Genomic DNA, 17,956 nt, shown 5'->3' on the forward strand with positions numbered 1-17,956 from the left:
CCTACCACGATGTTTATGTTTGGTATATTGTCCCATCCCTTCCGTAAATGAAAAAGAAATTAATGGCACTATAGCGTAGGTGGCATCAAACCGACCAAACCTGCTCCTTCTCGGAAGCATCGATTCCGATCAGTTTCCACCAAAAAGCAAACTCATCAAGTCTGTGACCTTGGAATACGATCAATATAAAATGGAAATGAGGTTTTTCTTAGGTTTAAGTTGATTTAGGTTGGAGTCACTTTAAATCCAAAATTGATTCGTTTAATTATAGTATTGTTATCAGGATTGTAGTCACTAATGGAAATTCAAAATCGATTCGTTTAATTATGAGTGTAACTAGCATTTGCACCACATGTTGCAAAAGAAACGCCGTAAGGCAATGATATGAAAAACAATAGCATAGAAGAGAGAAGTCAAAAGTTTATGCAAATGACATAAGAAACAACAGCATAGAAGAAAGAAGTCAAAATTTTATGCAATTTTGTTTCTTTACCAGTGTTTATTTTTTATCATCAACAAATGGCCAATTCGAGGCAATGCTAATCAACATTTTTGACAAAGAAAAATCAATAAAAGTCAAAAACAATTATGGTTCTAGAATTGAATCTCAACACAGAGGTGTGCCTTACTGTCTAGCATGTATGAGTGGATGTCACAATGAGACTTTTCAGAACATTATATACCTTAGTGTCAGACAAGGGATGAACAAAGAGGAATCCCAGATAAAATGGAGACTTCTGGCTTATTTTAAGTTTGATACATTATAAGTGCTACATGCTTTTTCCAACCCTACCGTTGCTTCTGATCCTAAAAGAATTCCACAATGTTCTGATTTTTATTGAGAGCTGAGAAAGTGTTAAAACATGTGTACAAACTCATAATGTTAAAGAGGAGTATACTATAAATATAAGATTTATCCCACGTGTCTATCTAGTCCTGTCAGCAAATCTAAAATAATTGATCTTACCATTGGTTTAGGAGCCTATAATACAATTGGATGGATATAAACTCAATTACATCTTAGAAATCATGGGAAGACAATCATATGGATGGAAATGATAAACATACATAAAGTTGAAAAAAGTGAATGCATCATTGCTTGTGTGCAGCATAAGGACACCCACAGGGAGATATATTTTGAATAACATCACTCCTTGGAAAAATCAAAGAGAGTGTATGCAAATTGTCACACAGAATAAGCCATCACGTTGTCGAGAATAACATGCTGTTAAAAATTAAGTACCTTATTCTTCAAATGATCAAAGTATTATCCAAACTTATATTGTTCTAGAATCTATTAGTTCCAACGATGTTTAAATTATTCTTCATTGTGGTTGTCTTTTTATTTCTGGTGTTAATAATAGTTTGTATCTTATACCAGGAAGGTCAGACTTTTATAACTTTCTAGGTCCGGTTTTTATTTCAAGCCTTTTAAAAGTCTTTTGGTTAGTTTAAAAAGTATGCTGTAATGTTGTCGTAGAGTCCTCTATAACCAGAAAGCTGACCGATAGACTGGTTTTTGCTTCTGTTCACCAAATCGCTCTGCACTTACAGTCAGCCTGTATAAGAAGTTGCATGTTTTTTTTTATATTAAGAACATATTGAGAACTTGAATGATATCTACTTAAAACTTGAGAGTCAATATTATGTTGGTGGTTCAATAAATCCCTGTAATTTTCATTCAACCAATTTTCGTGATTTAAAAAAAAAAAACAACAAATACAGACACCCAAACCTTTAGAGTTCATAACATTTTTCCAAAAGTTTTATCCCATGCTTCAAACATAACTGCGGGAGGATTCGCCCAATCACAAAACAGTGCTGCGTTGAAACTTTCCCAGTAACAAAACAACTTTCCTCTGCACCAGGTACAAAATTATTCTGCCATTTTGGTCATCAATGTCGATCAAAATAGTGCAGCAAAAATTGCAGACAAGTACAAATAACATTTTCCTCCAATGAAAAGCAAGTGGCTCCTTCATAGCAGATTGAAATTGCAATACTCCAAAGACAGATGAAACAGTGATAGAAGGAAACAATGTGGCTCATGGATTTTTGGGTTGCAACTGTCTGAGAATTTTTAGTCCCATTGCTTCCCGTTGAATTCTTCATCATCATCAGGGAACAACAACAATGTAGAAGAAAATCACGCATTAGAAGATTGCATAGTAACCAACCTTTGTTTTTGAATTTATTGATTGTATCTGGCAGCCATTCGTCTCCCTGTATAAAGTTTCCAACAGTATACATTCCTACATTTGTCTCAGGTATCGGATTAGACCATGGCGTTCTTCCAGAAACCTTAGCCCCCGGCCCATAATTCTGGTATTCCCCATAGTAAAGCGTGTTAAGAGCAAAGTCCTCTATCCACGGCATCCATCCCTCAGGGCTAATGGCCTCTCCCAAATATGAATTTATGCAGATTGCTCTAGAGTACATCTTCCATGGCTGACCCAAATAGCCTTTGTAAGTTTTTGGGTTGGCATAGTAAGCCCTCATATATTCTTCAGTTCCATTGATAGTGCAGTTATGGAAAACAAATCCTGTGGGCTCGGCTGGATCTGTTCGACCCTGTGCAGTGACAGGATCTGATGATCCTTTGTCTGAGTTTATTTGACGAGGACGCAACAGAATGAGACAGTTTTCAAAGATGGCTGCCGAGTCTCCAAATATGAAGTCAACAGTGCCTTCTATTCTGCAGTTTCTATAGAACTGACGAAGAATATGAGTGTACAATGTATCCTGGTGGCCAAGAAAGGCACAGTTGTAGAAGGCAGAGTGATCACTATCTACTCTTAGGGCTACCGCTTGTTGACTACCTGGCCTACTGCATTTTCGAATGTTATATCCCGTGCTAAGAAGCCATCAGCATTTACAGCTGCAATTGTGAAAACAAATAAATTAGCAATCCTCAACATCTAAAACAAGATTTAGTGGGATCGAGGAATATGGATTGATTGAATTTTCCTTTGATAAGAGTTCAAAACCAAAGAACGATGGTAATTGTAAGTATTAAATTCCGTCTTTGTTTAGAAATAGCATACACATATTTATCTAGTTATCAGAATAAACAAAGGATCCGATTTTAGCATATGCCCATTGAAATTTCTCAAACTTACAAACCCCAATGCATGTTGAAAGACATTACACCTATCATATGAAAGGGTTCCAAATATCTTATTCTTAAAATGTAAAACGATAATTAATTTTTTTGCTGCTTTAATAGGATGAAAGAAGTGCAGAATCTGCAAAAATAAATGTTATTGCTCTCTTCTTTTCAGCAACCTACAATATGAAGAAAAGCATTATTGCTTCCCTTGCAAATGACGGATTGCATTCCAAGCACTACTGGATTTTGATTGTTTCCTTCTCCTCTCATTTGTATTTTGTTGATGCTTTCTAGATCAGCATTCCTTTGCAAGGGAATTAATCTGGGTTGAACTCAAGTAGAAAATTTCTCTCTCATTAATTGGATGGTCATTTTCACAATTGATTGTCTCCAAAGAAGTCTTGTCAGCCAAATCTCTACCTTTCCTCAGGCTTTTAAGTTTAACCAGCATGCAGGCCCTCAGTGTTGTGGTTTGGCATTTTTATCCAGTAGTTCTTAGCAACATGGCAGAAAGGTCACACTTTATGTCCATGCAGAAGGAATTGGAAGCAATGGTAGTGGATTCCTTGGCCACAGAATTGAACAAGCGTTTAAAGCCCTTTGGGTTCTGCAAGAAGACCCATAAAAATCTGCAAATGTATCAAAGAGAATTGCTTCCTAGATCATACTTGTACAATAAGTGATCATAGTAGAAGGTCATTTGATTGTGAAACCGTTGTGGGATTCAATCCAAGTGACCTGAATTTACTGTAGATAGACGTCCTCTTTGATATCCATGTTTATCTCCATTCAGGGGCTAGGATGTCACTAGGGCATCTAGAGAATAGCTAAAAGGAGGGAGGCACTCTTTGAAGAACTGAAGACGCCTTTAAAAAAACAGCACATTCGGTAGACAAAGGGGCCTGTGGAGGCAATCTAAAAAAGGCAAAGGGCCAGATAGGAGTTTCCCGTGAAGAAAGAAGACAAGTCCAAAAATGCTCTCAAGGAAAAAGGGATGAATGCCAAACTGTTTGTACAATGGGTTATGGAACTGTTTGTTTATGCTAAATCATACACTGTAGCATGAGGAATTGGACTGTCTCAACCTGTGCGCAGTCAGGTGGTAACGAGGTAGGCCCCAAGATTTCAACACCATATAGTACTATAGGTCTGTTAATTGTGTCAAAAAATGCATCTCAGAAGAGATGTTCTGAAAATGCATATGGAAGTATTGTCGGTCAAGCATGGAGAGAGACCTATAACCCTTTCTAAGTTTGGGTTGAAAGACATGCCTTAAGCTAAACCTAAGGGCTATGGATCAGATCCCATAGATGTATAAGCAATGGTAATCTCCACCTCGCTTCCTTTGAAGAAGAAGTGGAAGTTTGTTAGGGTGCTCTTGGATATTTAAATCACAGCCTCAGTTTCACTAAGGTTCACCACCATCATTCTATGACCATCACATTGGCAGGGGCATCAAGCTATCTCTGAATGTCCCTAGGGGAGGAGGCTAAAAGGATCAGATCCTCTGCAAATAAGAATAAGGTAAACAAAACATGGTGTAAAACGTAAACATCTCCCTTGTGGAAGTACTCGCTCGGTTATGCTCTAACCCATTAATGTATATCCCATGGAATTTCATGAAAGCAACTATGAGACACTCAAAGATGCCAATTTCACGTAGTCTCCAGAACGATAATTCCCTTGGAACAGAGTCCAAAAGCCTTCTGAAAATCCACAAAGCAACAGGACTTTAGATGAGGGACGTCAGCTTCCTTGATAATAGCACACAGGCTAAAAATGTGGTCACTAGTTTCATAATCTCTTCTAAGACTTGGTTGCCCCATAGCTTTGAATTTGTTCCTCTCTATATGTTGAGAAAGCCACACGTTCACGCCCATAACATAGAGTTCGACAAAGGCACGCCCAATCATAATATTCCTGTAATTATTTCTATCAGAAATATCCTTCAATTGGAAGATGGGGTGGATGATATTTTGAGACCATGAAGAGGGAAAGCCAATGCAAATTCAACTTGCAGACCTTACTCATCTACTTCTTTGCTAGTGCTCAAGATCCTAACAACTCTTTTAATGTCTCTTGGGGTGAATTAGTGACAAAAGGTGAGAGAGGAGAGAATATGGACTAAGGTTGACCCGAAAAATCACAGAGGGATGTGGTCCGCAAGAACCATGTGTAATGATCAAAACATGTTGGAAGAGCAGATTTTCCAATTTCAATTCAAGGCATCTCAAATCTGCCAGGAACCACACCATGATCAAACACAATAACAAAACCAAACTCAGGCAAAGAAATAAATTCCAACTTAATATGAAGAGGAAGAGGAACAATGATGAGCATTACCAACAGTTGCAGAGCCATATGTACTTGGAACACCAGGCAGGGATGACACACGCATAGACCCCGTGATCACAGTCTTCCCCATGCCATCACCCACAAACATAAGATTAGTTTTACTGGGAGGAACCCTAACAATCTCCTTATACACCCCAGCCTTTATATGTATCACGAATCTCCGCTCAGATTTATCCGGTGCACTGTTCACCGCCTGTTGAATACTCATAGAGGATTCATCCTTGGACACAATCACATCGGGAACCAATTTATCAACCTCTAATACATCCCAAATTTGATTATAATGATGGTAATAATCTGCAGTACTAGAGGAATTGGATGATCTCTCTGTTTTTGGAGGCCTCCATAGGACCATATTCTGTCCGTATGTATCCAGAGCATCTACCATGCTAAGGGCATTGCTGGTCAAGCTCATGACTGTAAGAACAGGTTACGTTACACAGCGGTTAAGTTTTTGAGATTTTTTTTGGCATCTCTTTTCCTAAAAAGATAACTAGGTATATGAAGATTTGATTTTTTTGTTCCTCAAGAGGCATCTATAAACTAAACTAGACTATATGTTAAACTAAACTAGACTATATGTTAAACTAGACTAGAGGTATTTGAATTGAATTTTTAAAACAAAATTTTGAATCTATAAATAGGAAAGGTTATTTCTTTCACGTTTAAAATAGTAGCACATGATATTAGTCGAATGAAAATACGAAGTTTTCATGCTTTCTTCATACATCAGTATAATTTGTATAAATTCATGATTACGTTTCTGTGTTACATGAAAGCTCAATCTATTTTGAATTTGGAATCATGAGACAAGCCGACGCTTCGCTAATACCGACTTCAATGGACATGCACAAACTGTGAAAGATGAAGAAAGCTATAACTTCCCAAGTGGGTGTTCTCGTCTTTGTGATGCAGCAGAAAAGGAGTTTATGGATCAATCCAGAAACCAAAAAAACTTAACAACACTGCAACTGCTGGTGCCCAAATAGAAGGCTTCTCTACAACTTTTGTTTGCCCTTTTCCTCCATTTCTCTTCTCTAATTGCAGGGTTGTGACCGAGCTGAACAGGGTACTCAATGTACACCGTGTTAAGAGGAGCCATTCTTTATTTATTTGTGGGATCGAACATATGACCTTCCCGCGATAAATGCCTTTGACCAATCACCGTCTGTGAATGAAACATGATTAAGGGTTTCCAATTCAATGGGCTGCCTACCAGTAAGAAGCGTAATAAGCTCCAGTAGAACCACACCAGGTGTTGAATCTAAGAATTCTCTCCACTATATCAACCGCATCGTCTTCGGCCCCAGGTAAGAGTGCCATCAAAGGAGTTTGAGGGGGATAGTTGTCTAAATGCGTTCTGAAATGAAATAATGGCAGTCACTCTCACACTCAATAAAATCCAACGTATCCTAGGAATTACCGTCAAAATCTTGTGTAGCTGCTTCAACTCAGTCCCGAGGTGATCAGCAGACAACACAGTAGCAAGAATTATAAACACAAACCTTTCAACAGTAGACCTGTAACCCATTTTTCCTGCAATAAACAATAGACCTGTAACCCATTTCTCCTGCAATTGATCAATAAATGGCTACAAAAATCTCAAAATTTAAGACAACTTCCAACAATTAGCATCATTAAATTCGTTATTTTCATTGTGAAAACTATCATAACTTTTTGAATTCAAACTGTGATTCCATGTTGTTGCTATGGAGCTTAGCTAGGACTCCCACGAGAGGAGCATTGATACACATCGTGGGCTTGTACATAATTTACGTAGTCACATACAATAATACTCACCAAACGACCCATATAGAAACACTGTATTTCCTTGTAAACATATCAATAGCATTATCGTTGAATTTCCTTACTAAAGATGCTAAATGCTGATAATGCACTCCAAGATTTTTGGAAAAAATCTCCGGTTTATCTTTATAAACACATTAAAATCACTATTGTTGAATTTCTTAATTTGGAATCTGAATTTGCTGACATTTATTTATTGGAGATGTGGATATAACCAATCTCAAAGCTTTTGTAACAATCTCCCACTCATCACTCACTGCGATATATATTCACAGTTTTCAGAACTTGCACACTAAAAAAACACTCTCAATTAACCCTACTGAACAAAGAAATTCTCCAGTATTGAGAGAATATCCTCTGTTGTAGCTGCCCAGAATTATGAAAGTATGTATGTAGAATGATTATGGCAAGAGAAAGTGCTCTACAATCTGTGTGGTAGAGATTTGCAGATCCTTGCAGAGGCAAAATCTATGGTAAGTTATTCAAAGAAAAACTGGCATGGCTTTTGGCATTAAAGAATAATACTTACTTGGACTGGTGAGTACCACAAGTCCAGTTGTCGAAGTAGCAATTCCAGTAATTACGTCTATAGTGTTGGAACTACAAATTCATTGCAACAACTGCATGTGATACTGGAGTATTGGGGTAATAGAATGGATTTCCATTCTGCAGCGCTGAGCAGTCTACTCCAAACTGGGAACATGCATAGTTGATATTCACCATCAAGTCACTCTCATAAGATAAAGGTTTAGCTATACACCATAGCCTTTGCCCTCCCGCAACCACAACAACAATTCATAGAGTTTTACTCTTCAAAAAACCTTACACAGACAGACTGCCATGATAAGGATTTGAACCTGTGATTTGAATATCCTAGCATGCCTTGCTCCTGCAGGAAAAAGTGCATAGTAATACAATTGAGTTAATGGTCGGAAAGCCTTGCAGGAACATACCCACCCTATCCTCTGGCTTTCAACCTAGTGACATAGCCCAGGACTATAGAACACTTAAAAATCTGCTTACACCCCAGGGGCAGAGCACCCTGATTCTCGAGGGATACATCAAAAGCAAGCAATTAAGAACAGAAGAATACAAGCCCACTTAACTGCAGCAAACAAGGGGAAGGATGTGAAAAGCCAGAACAGAAAGACGGCTTGCAGAGTAAGCTTGTAAGAAATGCGTGCCATTGTAGAAATACAAGCAACTTTTGACTGGGCTACTCTCTGATATTTGATGGCCGAAGCAGAAGGATTTACCGGATCTAGTCAGGAAACAACATTTCTAAAACATTTAGGAATAAATGGTAATACCAAAATGAGAAAATATTGTTATTACATTTTGGATTTGTCCATCTGTGAGAGCAGAATCTCCTCTCCACCTTATCCTCTTGCTACTGCTGGACAGTACGTTGAGCCTCCAGAAACTGCTGGACAGTACGTTGAGCCTCCAGAAACCGAATAGATTTATGCAAAGCAACTTTGTAGTCAAACTCACCCAACACAAACTGATGATCAACAGACAGCATAGTAGCAAGAATTATACACACAAACCTTTTAACAGTAGGCCTGTAACCCATTTCTGCTGCAATTGATGAATAAATGGTTACAAAAATCTCAAAATTTGAGACAATTACTACTATTCAAAGTCACTTAATATTATTATTGCTATATAAATATCTAAACTCATTTTATAATACTTTAAAGATAACAATCTTCAGATATTATAATCCCTAAATCCTTTCTTCCCATTCTTAATTCAATTAATGATGACTTTTGCAGTTGGCAAATAATTTTTTTTAATTTCCCAATACAATTAATGATATGACGAATTGAAACTGAAAAAATTCTCAATAAAAGCAATGACGAGTGGACAGTAGTCCCAAATCATCAAACGCATCTTCAAAATCCCAATATTCATATACACCTACATGCCACTCATGAGCACAAAGAAAATTACAGCAATCTCATAAATCATAATTCTGGCAATGAAAGAAGCTCTTTGCCTTCGATGATAAGGATGTTGGTTGTTTGGGGTTCTTTGGATGAGTGGGAGAGTTTAGTTTAAAATATCTCATTCAGAGAAATGTAATTGCAATGTGTTCGGTAGTGGCTCAAATCATTTTACTGGTTAAATCATATACATATTACAATGGCAGGACGAGGGTAATTATTATTCAATTCCTAAATCCTTTCTTCATATTACAATGGCAGGACGAGGGTAATTATTATTCAATCCCAAAATCCTTTCTTCTCATTCTTAATTCAATTAATGATGAATTAAGTTTTGCAATTGGGAATTAATTTTTTTAAATTTCTCAATACAACCAATGATGTGATGAATTGAAACTGAAAAAATTCTCAATAAAAACAATGACAAGTGTACAGTATTGCCAAATCATCAAATGCATCTTCAAAATCCCAATCAATAATCATATACAACTACATGCATATCGATATCCGAAAATATGATGAAATCAAAACACAAGACTTTTGAAAAGAAAAAGAAAAAAAACTAAAAAATTCCAAAAATACTTAGACGGTGTAGTCATTTGATTCCACCCCTTCCATAATTATCGCTTATCTAGGATTGCTCTGTAATCCTTTCCCCCCAGTTCACAATGATCCGTGAAGGTCTTGGTTAGGTTTGGCCTACCTTAATCTATTTTGCTGGAGAAAATCTATCTACAAATATCAAGAAATACCTATATCTATCCCATCCATATAAAAGAAATATCTATCCCATCCATCCATCCATATACAATTAAGATACACTACCATCAGCCCGAAGGGAGGGATCTCCTCATTTCCGCAATGCAATCCCGGTTTTCCATCCTCGTCAAGCAAGGACAGCTTCACCGCCAAGGACAGTCTCGAATAAGAAAATTAACCTAAAAATTTGTCCAGGAAAACATCCAAATTCTTCAATTCAGGCTTGCATGCATATCGATATCCAAAAATATGATGAAATCGAAACACAAGACTTTTGAAAAGAAAAAGAAAAAAACCTAAAAAATTCCAGAAATACATCGTCTAACAACTGCAACATCTCCTTCAGGCTACGCCTATATCTATCCCATCCATATAAAAGAAATATCTATCCCATCCATCCATCCATATACAATTAAGATAGACTACCATCAACCAGAAGGGAGGGATCTCCTCATTTCCGCAATGCAATCCCGGTTTTCCATCGTCGCCAAGCAAGGACAGCTTCACCGCCAAGGACAGTGTCGAATAATAAAATTAACCTGAAAATTCGCCCAGGAAAAGATCCAAATTCTTCAATTCAGGCCTGCATGCATATCGATATCCAAAAATATGATGAAATCGAAACACAAGACCTTTGAAAAAGAAAAAGAAAAAACCTAAAAAATTCCAGAAATACTTTGTCTAACAACTGCACCATCTCCTTCAGGCTGCGAATTGGAAACTAACAAAAGAAACGACGAAACGACAGGCAAACGATTAAAAAAATGGGATCTTTTTGAAGTGAGACCTGTGGTCAGGGAAACTCTTTTTTTGCTTCGAAGGTGTATGTGACAGAAGTTTCCTTACCTGCCAAGACCAACCGATAAACACCAGGCCCTAAATATTAACAAATCCAGAAAACTAAAGGAACAAAAACCCTGTAATAAAATTAACCTGAAAATTCACCCAGGAAAAGATCCAAATTCTTCAATTCAGGCCTGCATGCATATCGATATCCAAAAATATGATGAAATCGAAACACAAGACCTTTGAAAAGAAAAAGAAAAAACCTAAAAAATTCCAGAAATACTTTGTCTAACAACTGCACCATCTCCTTCTGGCTGCGAATTGGAAACTAACAAAAGAAACGACGAAACTACAGGCAAACGATTAAAAAAATGGGATCTTTTTGAAGTGAGACCTGTGGTCAGGGAAACTCTTTTTTTTTGCTTCGAAGGTGTATGTGACAGAAGTTTCCTTACCTGCCAAGACCAACCGATAAACACCAGGCCCTAAATATTAACAAATCCAGAAAACTAAAGGAACAAAAACCCTGTAATATGTATGATGAATACCTAGAGGATCAACCTTGAAGGTGTAAGCATCAGAAGTTTCTAGTGGCATTGAATGTTGGTTATTAATGTTGACTCCTTCCTTGCACGATGCCGCATGTCCCCTGAAATGGAAAATTCTCAGATTCCAAAGGATCACGAAAATCCATTGAGAAGGGATCAAGAACACTGGATCTTCTGCGGACGAAATGACTGAAAGAATGTCGATCTTGAATGTGAGACCTCCTTCACAGACCTGGAGAGATGAATTTGCTGAAGTTTTTGGACGGACAGGAGAGCATTTATACAAATACCAGGAAATGGGTAGAATCTTCAAGAAAGGAAGCGGAGAAACTTAACAGGAGTTTTCTTCTGCAAAATCGACGGATTTCAGGGGGCAGGCCTGCCTCCCCTGATTCAACCACTCCGTCAAAGCGTTATCTGTCCTGGGGATCTCCATCTCTGTCCCTTCCCCAGCTCAGCAGCAATGCTTGTCTCCCCCGATGCAGCTAACGAATCTTCCAGTGGAGTTACGCAGAGGAAAAATACGAAGACCGCCAAGAACAGCGAGCCTGAAACCAAATCCAGAGCGAGGGCAAGTGTTGATCTGCGAGGGCAAGCGTTTGATTTGAGGTACAAACCCTGCTGTCCGGATGAAACTATTAGATGAAACGCCCAAACCGTTTGGGCAACCCCGATCAACGGCTGAAATTGTTGCAATCGTCTAACATATAATCCTGTGGCTTACAAGTTGACAGGTAGGCAGATAGGGGAGTTGATCTCAGAGGGAAACGCCTTACGGCGTAATTATAATTTATTTTCTAAAATGGTTTTTATTTTTGATAATTGATTTCTATTTTCAATATGTTATTCTAAAATTTATATTCAAAATTTAATAAATAATTTTATACAGATTATTTATAAATAAAAAAATAAAAATAGATTATAATAAAAAATTTGTAATAATCATTATAATAAATATTAAATTGAGATAAATTTAAATAAAAGAGAGATATATTAATCATAAGCTTAGTTTAAGCTAAAAATATTTATTACTATTTAAAAGTCACACTCAAAGGTGTGAAGGTGTTTTGCATGTCCAAAGGTGTGAAAGTGTTTTGTAGGTTAAAGAATATAAGAGTTATTGACATTTTTGCGTGAGATTTTAAATTCAATTTGATAGAGTAAGTTGACTTATTAATTTAGTTTTTTTTTTCTTTTATTTTTTCTTATTTATAAATTTTAAGTGCTTAAGCTTTTTCTATAAACACAAGTGAATAGAAGAGATTCGAAACTTAAACCTTCTCATATAGAAGATTTTATTTTCATGGCCATAACCAATTGACCTACTGGTAAAGCTTATCAATCTAGACTTTTAGTTAATTTGGATGATTTGAATTGATTTAAAATTAAGTGAAATTTATAAAAATGTTTTTCACCACGCATGAAATTAAAATTTGATTATTTTAACATTTTAATTGTGCATTAATTTTATTACATAATTTTTTTTATGACATTTCATGTTTTGAAAAAAACCAATAAAACTAATTTAGTTTTTGAAAAAAAATCCCAATAAAATTAATTTAGTTTCACATTAAAAAAATTAAATTATTATTATTATTATTATTATTATTTAAAGTTTATTTTTTATTGATAAGTATAAAAAAAACAATGCAATTTCAAAGCCAAAATTGAACTTTTCAAACTATATTGTTTACAAGCTATCTAGTTCTTGTGAACACTCCTACAAAACCTAAATTTATCATAGAAACAAGTTCCATATAAAACATACAAGCTCAAAGTTAAGATAAACATATAGGAATTTAAGAGGAGAGTGATGATTCCATTTGGCTACTTCCTTGATGTTGATGTGACAAATAGGGCCCACTTCAATCCGGGTAAGGTTTCTCTCTATGTCAACTAACTGTAATTGGATTTGTTTAAGCAACATTATAGTTTTAAGTGTGACTTTTTAGAGTTTTTGGTTGATTTCTAGCCTGAATTAGATGGAAAAATTTGTAGTGAAATATTGGTTTCTGTTGTTTATACTGGTTTATTAACTACATATATAAATTCAACATCGTGAAAAACTATTAAGACACTTCGATTGTGCAGAGTTTAACCTTCACAAGATCAAACTTTTAATTTCAATAAATCTCTATCAAATTATAAAAAATTAGATCGAAAAATTCACCAATTATTTTTTTTCAAAAAATCACACTTAAAAACAAGTCAATAATTTTATCCATCGCAATATAGCACAAAACTAATATCGCGTGCCACCCCAACCACCTCTTACATGCTATCGTGTCATGCCAATTGTAGGAAAGAATAAAGGTGAATGATCGAGAGACCAGTCTACTAACGGTATGAGGAACTGTAGCTATGAAATTTCCAAGCCAACCTAAAAGCCTATCTCTTCTTTACCCAGGCCATTGCTTCGTGCGTTAAACAACAAAGATAATGGAAAGCAGAATATAAATTGGCAACTAGGATGTCTTCAAAAAAGGTTCACTGCCAAGAAAATTTATCACATGGAGGCCAAAATATCGGGAATAGAGCTGAGTGAATGAAAATAGCAAAGTTTGGAGAACGACACGTGATTGACACCTTCCAATAAAATAGGGTGGGTAATAAAAATAATATAGGATGGATAGTAAAAATACGAGTGATTCAAAACAGTTGAATGAGATTGACACCTTCCAGTAAAATAGGGTGTTCCCTAAAAATTATATAGGGTGGTTGAAACTTAGTCCTGATATTTTATGAGGTTTTAGTAATAATGTAAATATCAAAAAAACCAGTAACATAAATGTAGGAAAACAATATACTTTTATAATGAATTTGATTATGGTTTAGCAACATGAAATTTAGAAAATTTAATTAAATTTTCAAAAATATAATTTTATTTATAATTATATTAAATTTTAGTTTTTATAATAGTAATATATTATATTTCATCTATATATTTGTATTAGTGCATATGAATTTAAGTATGGGTTTATGCAGTGCATTATATTAGATATCATTTTGGGATTCAACTACTTTAAGTAAGTCATTCACGTATAACCATTTCCATGAGAGGTAGTCTTAACTGACTAATTTCTCATGATTTTTGAATAGTTCTCTTAGCACTCATTGCATTGGTTGATGCTCACAGGGGTGAAGAAGTGAGATTGAAACTAGTGAAATGAATCACATAGCGTCAATCATCATTTCGAGGGCTTGCACCCGGTAATCAGGCTTCCTGGGAGGTCACCCATCCTAGATAGCCTCTGGCTCAAGCGTGCTTAACTGTGGATTTTTCCCCACAATGAAGCCCACTTAGCTTGCAAATGGGGTAGCAAGCTAAGTGGGCTTGATTGTGGGGAAAAATCCACAGTTAAGCACCCTTGACCCAGAAGCCATCTAGGATGGGTGACCTCCTGGGAAGTCCTAGTTACCCGGTACAAGCCCCGAAAGTGATGATTGACGCTATGTGATTCATTTCACTAGTTTCAAGCTCAAGTGATGATTGACGCTATGTGATTCATTTCACTAGTTTCAAACTAACTTTTTCACCCTTGTGAGCATCACCGGATGCAATGACTGTTAAGTGAACTATTCAAAAATCATGAGAAATTAGTCAATTAAGACTACCTCTCATGGAAACAATCATACGTGAATGACTTACTTAACCCAGGGAATCCCAAAATGATATCTAATTTAATTAAATTTTCAAAAATATAACTTTATTTATAATTATATTAAATTTTAGTTTTTATAATAGTAATATATTATATTTCATTCATATATTTTTATTAGTGCATATGTTGAGTAACTAAATGATGTAATTTTTTAACAACTTTTTTTAGAATGGTATAAAACATGGTTTGTGTAAGGTTGTTTTTAAACTTTATAATGTTATTTTTATATTTTTTTAAAATATATTTTTGAAATTATAAAGTTTTATATTAGTGTGGTGTCTTAACATAATTAAATAATTTTTATGTTTTTAGTTTCCATGTCTTTACGGACTATAGCATCTGTTTAATGGTCAAAGTGTATTGACTTTGCATATTTTTGCTGTGTTATTGCACTTTTAACAAAAATTTTTGGAAAATGATTAATATTTTTGTTTTCTCCCAAATTCAAAAATAATTTTTTACTTTTCTAGAATTATTATTTCTAATTTTAAATTGACAGAACAATCCATTATTGGACATAATTCCTATAGTGGAGGGTATTTTATTTTCAGTCAATGCCTGATAATTCATTTTAAAAAAAAATTATTTTAATGAGTTATCTGTGAGTGCTTTGACATTGACACTAACACTATGCATTCAATGACTGACACTATTGTAAATAAACAAAGCCTAGAAAAAAGATTGAACAAATCTACAATTAATATTATTATGTTTCATTATATAAAACTTTCTTCTTTCTTGTGCAGATATTTGTTTCTGCGGAGCTTTTATTACATAGAGAAAACTTCCTTTACACCGTGAAAATTCCGCACAAAACTCATGGAGTCTGGGCATACGAAGAATTTTATTTTTGTCTAGAGGTCGTTAGAAGGTAAGCCACTCTGCACAACACCAGCGATACTGGTCACTACTTGTATTTGCAGGTAATTGCATTAATTTGCATTCGATACAATTTGCCTTTGGTATGGATCCTTTGTGGTTGGTGCACATTTTGATGAGTTGGAGCTGGCAGGAACCGTCGACGTGGCACCAAAACTTAGTGTTAAAAGGTCGTCAGCACCAATTTGGACTATTTTTTCATATTTACGTGGTTAAACGAATGCTTAACCTTCATTATAATTAAATCACTGATTTTCATCATTCCAGCAACACTCAAGAAAATGTATACCTGCAACACTCCAGAGAAAATGTATAGAGCTTTGGAATGACATTATACACTTCATATTTACGTGGTTAAATGAATGTTTAAAATTCATTATAATTAAATGACTGATTTTCATCATTCCAGCAACACTCAAGAGAAAATGTATAGAGCTTTGCAATGACATTATACACTCGCTATTGTCTGAAAAGGCGTAAAGAGAAGCGCAAGCGGATAAGATTTTTAAAGTGGAAAAAATTATATTTAGTAACAAACATGCCAATTTTTCTGATCTTTTTACTTAATTTATATATTATTTTTGTAAAACATAATATGTAGGAAGTAGGGTTGGAAACAATTTTCATCCTATAAAAACATGAGAAAGTTTAAGTAATTTAGTTAATTATTATTATTATTATCTATTTTCAAGGTCACTACCAAGTTAGACACCAAATTCAAATTGGTGTATGTGACCCCTTTGTTTGTGGGACAAGGGACTCACCTCCGCTCAATTTTTGAACCTATAACCTCCTAAGAGGAAACACATCCTCTTAACCATTAGGTCCAATAACATGTATTGTTTTCTTGACGCGATATTTCTACTTTTCATATTTAAATGAATATATACAAATATATATTGGGTTAATAAATATTTAGAAGTGTTTTAATATTTTTGAACAATATTGTTTTAATTGTAATTGATTTGAAGGTTTTTTTTTAATTAAAAAAATATATAATTATTTATATATTTTGTAAAATTGATAATAGTGTTAATAATACTTTTATATTATTAGTACAATTTAAAATTAAATTTCAAATTGAGAAATAATATTAATAACATGTCATTTATTTTTTAAAATTAAAATTAAAATTAAAATTACTTATTATAACACATGTTTATTTTCAAAATTAAAATTTGAGTTGTTTTAGTGAGACATTTTGGAAGCTTTTCTGGTGGGTTTTTCGGCTTGATGGGTAACCTCTGCAAAATAGAAGTGTCGTTGGGTTTTTTAGGGAATTGAATCAATATATACACTCAAAAAACCAATTTAAATAACACAAATCAGGATTTCACCTCAAATTTTTCTAGTAAAGTCTAAAAAGTAGCACTAAAGATAACTCCATTAAAATTACAACATCATTAAAAACATAACATTGAAAATCAATATCTTTGGATCAAATTATAAAAATCACCTACAAATTTATTAATGTCATTCTCTCTTTTTAAATTTAAATTAAACCATTTTCAAACTCTTAACTTGATATTATTACCATCAAATGAAAAAAAAAACCAAAAAATCCAAATTAAAAATAAATAATTCATATTTAAAATAAAATAAAAATAAAGATAATTGATATTATTACCTAGATCTGAAACTTTTGTGATCCATATTGTAGATAAATGTTCTTTGGATGAATCACATTAATCCTAATGATGTGATTAATCTGAAAGACATTTATCTATGATATTATTACCATCATATGAAAAAAAAACAAAAAAAAAACTCTAAATTAAAAATAAATAATTCATATTTAAAATAAAATAAAGATAAAGATAAAGATAGAGATAGATGTAAGCAATATATTTTCAAAATAAAAAATAAAAATATGCTTTTTTTTTTAGAAAATAAATCAAATATATTTTAAAAATTAATTTCCAAAAACATTTATTAATTTTTTTAATATATGTTAATTGTTGATATATAGAAGAATAATTATTATGATCATATTGATCCAAATTCCAATGCCTCAATGATACATTTAACTCCTAATGAAATATTTCAACTATTAATAATACTCGATCATTTAATATGTTAAGTCACTTAATAGCATACTTTTCC

General features: G+C 34.3%; 1 pseudogene; it reads right to left on the minus strand.

The window, feature by feature from the left end:
* Nucleotides 1-1,486: 1,486 nt before the first annotated feature.
* LOC149157872 (putative pectinesterase/pectinesterase inhibitor 51 pseudogene) lies at nt 1,487-5,894 on the minus strand (annotated as a pseudogene).
* Nucleotides 5,895-17,956: the final 12,062 nt, after the last annotated feature.

The sequence above is a fragment of the Pinus tabuliformis genome, chromosome 5_2 (genome assembly GCF_031772625.1).
Source record: "Pinus tabuliformis cultivar Carrire ecotype Pingquan chromosome 5_2, CPIR1, whole genome shotgun sequence".
NCBI classification, from domain to species: domain Eukaryota; kingdom Viridiplantae; phylum Streptophyta; class Pinopsida; order Pinales; family Pinaceae; genus Pinus; species Pinus tabuliformis.